Source organism: Haemaphysalis longicornis, unplaced genomic scaffold, assembly GCF_048455015.1.
Source record: "Haemaphysalis longicornis isolate Haplotype H1 unplaced genomic scaffold, Haemaphysalis longicornis Haplotype H1 scaffold_1, whole genome shotgun sequence".
In the NCBI taxonomy this organism is placed as follows: Eukaryota; Metazoa; Arthropoda; class Arachnida; order Ixodida; family Ixodidae; genus Haemaphysalis; species Haemaphysalis longicornis.
Genome location: NW_027526203.1, coordinates 144499742 through 144505741, shown reverse-complemented (window position 1 = coordinate 144505741; position 6000 = coordinate 144499742).

The window sequence follows — 6000 nt, the reverse complement described above, 5'->3', positions numbered from 1 at the left end:
TCCATCTCCTGGGTATGTTCCGATGAGGTGGCGGGCTGTTGAACCACGGAGTCTCCCATCACTGGTTCCTGTTGTTGGATCAACTGGATGTCAGAACAGCTTGGCTGGTTCAGTGACGCTGAAGTATGTGTGCAGAGGGCGGCCGATGCAGGCACTTGCGTAGCGTCCATTGCTGCCGTCACCGGCGATGAGGGCATGCCATCCGGGATGAGGGCATGCCCGGCCACACTAGGCCTGACCGCCAGACCAGGTCTCCTTCGCCGACGCCGAAGACGCGGAGGCGAATTTTTCGCATCGTCAGTCGGTATACGTGACGGAAGCGTTCGCCTGGTGAGCTGATTGGTCCTGTACGGACGAAATCTCTGTTTAGAGCGAGAGAAAACTGCAGAAGCCGAAGTAGACACATCTGCGGAGGTGGAGTAATCACACTCCAGAAACTGTCCCCCGTGGCAACGTTGAAGTAGTCACGCGCGAAATTCGTTGAAACTGTGTCACGCCCGTCAGTCAGTTTTTAAGAGCGAAGCTCTTTAGCAAATCGTAATTTTTGGTGTCCGCGGTTAAAAATACCAGGAAATTGCTGAGCGGGCGCTCGTATGTGCGTGCCTCGCGACAACCGCCCAGGGTCCCCTGTGCGCGTTTGTCAATCCAAGCACATCCACTTAAGGAGATTGGCGAAGATTGCGGCGACCGCCCGGCAGTTAAAGAACCAAGAAAATGCCGAGAGCTCGTGTGTGCGTGCCTCTCAACGACCGCCAAGCGTCAACTGCGCAAGTTTGTCAAGCCAAGCATACCCATTTAGGAAAATTGACCAAGATTGCGGCGGACACCCGGCAGTTAAAAAAACCAAGAAAATGCCGAGCGCTCGTATGTGCGTGCCTCGCGACGAACGCCTAGCGTCCCCTGAGCACGTCTGTCACGCCAAGCATACCCACGTAAAGAGATTGACCAAGATTGGGAAAAAGAAAACTAACGTTTGCGGTAATTGTGGCAACACTTGTTGGGAACGAGTGACGCGTCATGGCGTGCGCCCCTCCAAGGTGATGTCCAATGATCATCACTTCCAAAAAATGCTTCGATTTTGCCTTGGCCTCCCCTGGTTCGTAACAAACCGAGTTCTGTACTTAGAGACTCGCGTTCCTGAACTCAGGGTCCGATTTCTCTTTGTGGTGGTTCAAACTTACCCCCGCATGTACGAAGACCCCTCTGGAGCTGCCAAGCCTGTATTTATTTGTGATCCGAGTTTTATTTTTTACATCTCCGTGGCCTGAACGTATTTCCCCCCAAGTGCTATTCGTTCAATCATGCCTGGATTGTATTTCTGTTAAGCTAAATGAAGTTATTCCGGTATCCACAATTGAGTGGGAAACTGAGTTTTTATTTCAAAACCCCTTCCCTTCGGGTGCAAAACTTCTCCCCTGCTCGCTATTAGCCGCTATTTTAAATGAATATTTATCCAATTATCCTGCTTCTTCTGTGATTTATACTGATGCATCTCAAAATGGCGAGAAAGCTGGAATTGGTATTTTTTCACAATCTCTAGATTGGGGTTATTCGTTACGAATCCCGGATTACACACCCATTTTTATGGCCGAATGTTTAGCAATAGCTCTCGCTGTATGCAAAGTACCGCAGCATGTATCAAAAATCATCATATTATCCGATTCGATGGCAGTTATATCGGCATTAACTTCCTCTACCGACTCTCCATTGTACCGCACACTATTATTTTTTGTTCCTAGGCACGTGAAGGACGTACGCTTGAAGATCTTGGGTCCCTGGCCATACGGACATCAGGGGCAACGAGCTAGGGGACCATTTAGCTAATCTCGCTGTCACAGCTCCCATTCAATTCGGAATTCCTAATCTGGCTCTATTTGCATCTTCAAGATTAAGACGATATTGGCGTTTAGACGCTACTCGTTCAGTCTCACTTTTATCATTTGAAGAGTGCAAACATTTAAAGTTCGGGTGGAATGTTCATTTTTGTGGTTCTCGGCAATGCGAGGTGACCTTCACCGAGCTGCGCTGCAGGATTCCAAGGCTTAATTTCCATCTGTTCCGATCAGGACTTTCACCTACGAACTATGTGTGCTGTGCCAGGTCCCTGAAACAATCGAACATTTTTTTCGACTGCCGCCGTTTCCCAACAACTAGACAGCTGCTTTTGAAGGACCCAATTGAGCGTTTGGGGCAGACTTTTTCGATTCCACTTATATTATCTATTGGCGCATCAAATTTGGGGTTTGCAAAAAGGGATATATATAATTGTATTCAAAATTTTCTTTCTGCTTCAGGCCGTTTGAATTGCTGAAGGGTGCTGATTAATGGGTAATTCAGGTTTTATTCATAACTAAGTTTCCTTTTACAGCCTCTTTCCGGAAATAACTTAGTATTTTGAAGTCCCCGCGTATTCAACGACCGATTTAGCCCTGGCCAATCCCCCCTTGTGGGTACGTGCCAAAATCTTTGAGGACATCATCATCATTATCATCATCATCATAATCATCATCAGTACTCTAGCTAATCTCTGCAGGCATGGCTGGAATGCCGTCCGACGACATTCGAATATTTAGGACTAGGCTAGCACAGGCCAGACCATCTGCCGTTGTAGTGTAAGGGATCCGTCTTAGCTTCTTCGTCCTAAGGGCGGTGGTTCGAGACCAGCTGTTGCCTCGGTTGTTACCTTTTTTCATCTTAAAATGGAACTATGATTTGTATGGCTTATGTTAGGTTTGGTGTTTTAAATGATTTCTTTCTGTGCGTTAGCTCACTTTTTATGTTATGTTTAGGTTAGGTTACCTAGCTTTTTCGTTATCTACAGCGATGTAGTGCCTTTCGCGGCAATTTCTTATAAAACGCCGGTCGACATCGATGTAGTGGACCGCTTATAACACCGTCGGACGGCACCCTGGACATGGCCATGAAGCAACAGTGATGGAGTAAAAGTTGCCGCGGCGAAGACGAAGCAAACCGGCTGCAATCGTGGCCTTGAACCGTCGTGATGGTCGTGAAGGTTTCGTACATCTTCGCTGCATTCACGTCATAGGCATTAGTGAGGCTTCCTTCATTTTTTAGATGCGAAGCATCTCATGCTCGAGGCTGTGTCCCTCCCTCCCTTGTTGTCCGCCGTCCGCACTCTACTGCGCATGCGCGTCTCTTCAGCCCCGTCAATGCTTGGCCTGACGTCAGCGCAGTCCACTATAAACAAAATAAATAGTTATAGCCCGGTTTTGAACCCATAGCCCGGTTTTGAACCCATGACTCTCTGGCCGCAACGGGACATACGTAGCGCTCTTCCCACTGCGCTACAAACCGAGACGGGAGCATGTGCTACGAACGCGCCTTATGTCCTTCACTCATTCAAACTACGTCAAGAAGCTACTGCTACAACGAAGGCACGCAAAGTTGGACGCAAAGTAGGACCGCGAAGCTGAACGTCAACAGAAACGACGAACTGAAAACTTTAGAGGAGGACGTTGAATTTCCCGTGGGAAAGCTGTGGCGGGAAGCGCCACGCGCCTTGCAGGTGAACCAGAGAAGAGGACGAAGAGGGCGGGCAGCGGGGTAGGAGCGTGAGAACGCAATAAAGACGAGAACCTGGAGGTTTTCGATCCGGTAACGCGGGTGTCGGTCTTCTCGCTGTCTCTACATTTCTCTGTCTCTACATGGGTGTTCACACTACGTTCCCATTCGTGCTCCAATAAATAAAACAATATAACGCCAACACAATGAAACCTACACGGAACCCCCATGGTGTTTCGCATCCTCCTCATGGTTCCCCACGGGAAGATGGTGTTATCTTTCTCGAAGACTGAAATTTCCAAAACACGGACGTAGGCCTCGGTCATACGTAAGCGGAATACTTCGCTCGACAGGCACTATCTTTAGAAATTACCTTAAAATATAGGGTTCGCAGACTTCCCCCATGGGAATTAAAGCTGACAGGTGGTCACTGCTCTCATGTGCATACATTGCATGAGTGGGGCTCAAGTCACACAGAGGGTTACACTAAGCGCTGCTTCAACGTACATTTTCGCCTTACGTGATTGAAATTGAACTGCTAGCTCATACGTAATAACCCAGTTTGTGTAAACCACCCAATCAACCCGTGATGAAATGAGCTAATGTATAGCTTTCGTGAATTGTTTGCTGCCTGTTGCTGACAGCTTGAGCCCTCGGCAATAATTTAGGGCGCAACGGCCCAGTACAGCCAGCTACAAATTACGATGACGCTTACCGGATTTCATGCCAAATAAGGCGACCACTGTTTCGTGAATTGCAACAAGCAACACGCGTGGTTTGAGTTGGGTGGGTGGTTCAATTGTATAAACGAAACGAAAAAGAACCCGTCACACTTGCAATTATTCATAACGGCGACATCAGCTTTTCCTGGTACAAAATGTAGTCCTGCAGCCGGTTCTTTAGCAAGGGCAAATCTTCAAACACCGACAGCATGGCACTACCCGTGGCCAGTGCAGCCCGCGCTGTGACCATGCACATGTGGTGCAGGACAGCAGTTCCTCGAACTCGGGAAGTGGCGTAGAAGTGCGCACGAAAAAGTTAAGAGTAGCAGTCCCCGCGCAGCTCCGTATCGTGTGTCGGCATCACGAGGAGGGCTAGCTGGTGGCGCCGCACGAAGTCCTCCGAGTGCAGTCTGTCCCTGGTGGAGAGCGCGGGAATCCAGATACTGCATGCGAGCGACTTTTGCCCCGGCACCTGCATGCGGGTGCATGCGGTGCACGTGGCTCTTCGTACGGACAGGTGTGCTCGGTTCTCATCACGTGGGCCCCATAACACAGCAGAAGGCTCATCATGCACACGTTGCTTTAGTAGATGGCAACGTACAGCGGGCGCATGCTGCAAGTGCAGAGGCCCAGGTCGCCGTAGGGAAAGTCAACCAGGCCCCCGTACAAGCGCGGCAAGCAGCTCTCCCGGGGGCCGTTCCAGAGCACGACCTCGACCGCGTCCACGAACCCATGTCCGGATGACGTTCGGAAGCCTTCGAGCACGAGCTTGTAGAGGGCCTCGCTATTGGCCGCCGTGAGGGTCACCACTTCTTTGTTGCATGCGGGGCACAAGAACAGCTGGTGAAGGCTGCACCTTGTGATGCCGTCATCGTGGATGGGCATGCTGCACGCCAGGTAGGCCTCCACTGTCGACACCCTGCGCCGGCGCATCCTGTCTCCAGTGGGACTGGGCTTACTAGGAAGGTGGTTGTCCACGCTGTTCTGGCAAATGTGCGTTGGGCGTGCGGCTGGGTGCTTTCGGACCCGATCGATGGTGTCGGCGCAGTAGCCACTTGCCGCGGGAGACCCTGCGGAGAAGGCCGTGCCCACCTGCTGCTTGTAAGTGGCCTCGTCGACCATCGACTTTTTTAATCCGCCAGGCGGAGGGTTGTCCAAGTCGTCTTCGTCGCCGTTGGGGCGAGCTAATATAGGAGAGCGAGCCGTGAGGGAAAGCCCAGAGGCATTCGATTTCCGGGAAGCCTTTCACGCGACTGGCAGGCTCGTCGCTTCATGTGCGACCCTGCTAATCACGCGGGTAGGCGCGAGCGCAGGGATGCACGAGCTCGTCTCTGCCGTCGTTTTCCTTTTCGACTTGTATAAGCCGCAGAAGGCGCTGTTCTTTGGGTGGAGTCTTAAATGCAGAGCATTTCAGTAACTCACGATGTCACCCGCGTTGGCGTCCGTAGTCCGCATCGCTCGTGGTCCGCATCGCTCCCCCTACACTATATAAAGAAATAATACTTACCGGCGCCAGGTTTCGATCCCACGACTCTGCGGGCGGAACGCAAGGTGCACGTCGCTCTAACCACTGCGCCACAAAGCCAACACAGAGTAGAAGGTTTCGAACGCGCCCTATATCCTTGACTCATTCAACCGTCGGCCACAGGTGCGCCCTCTCCCCCGCGTCCTCCTCGCCTTCTCTGCGCTCGCAACACCCTCTCTCGCCGCGTTCGGTTCGCGCGCAAGAACAGGTGGGGGCGCTCGCATCGCGCTC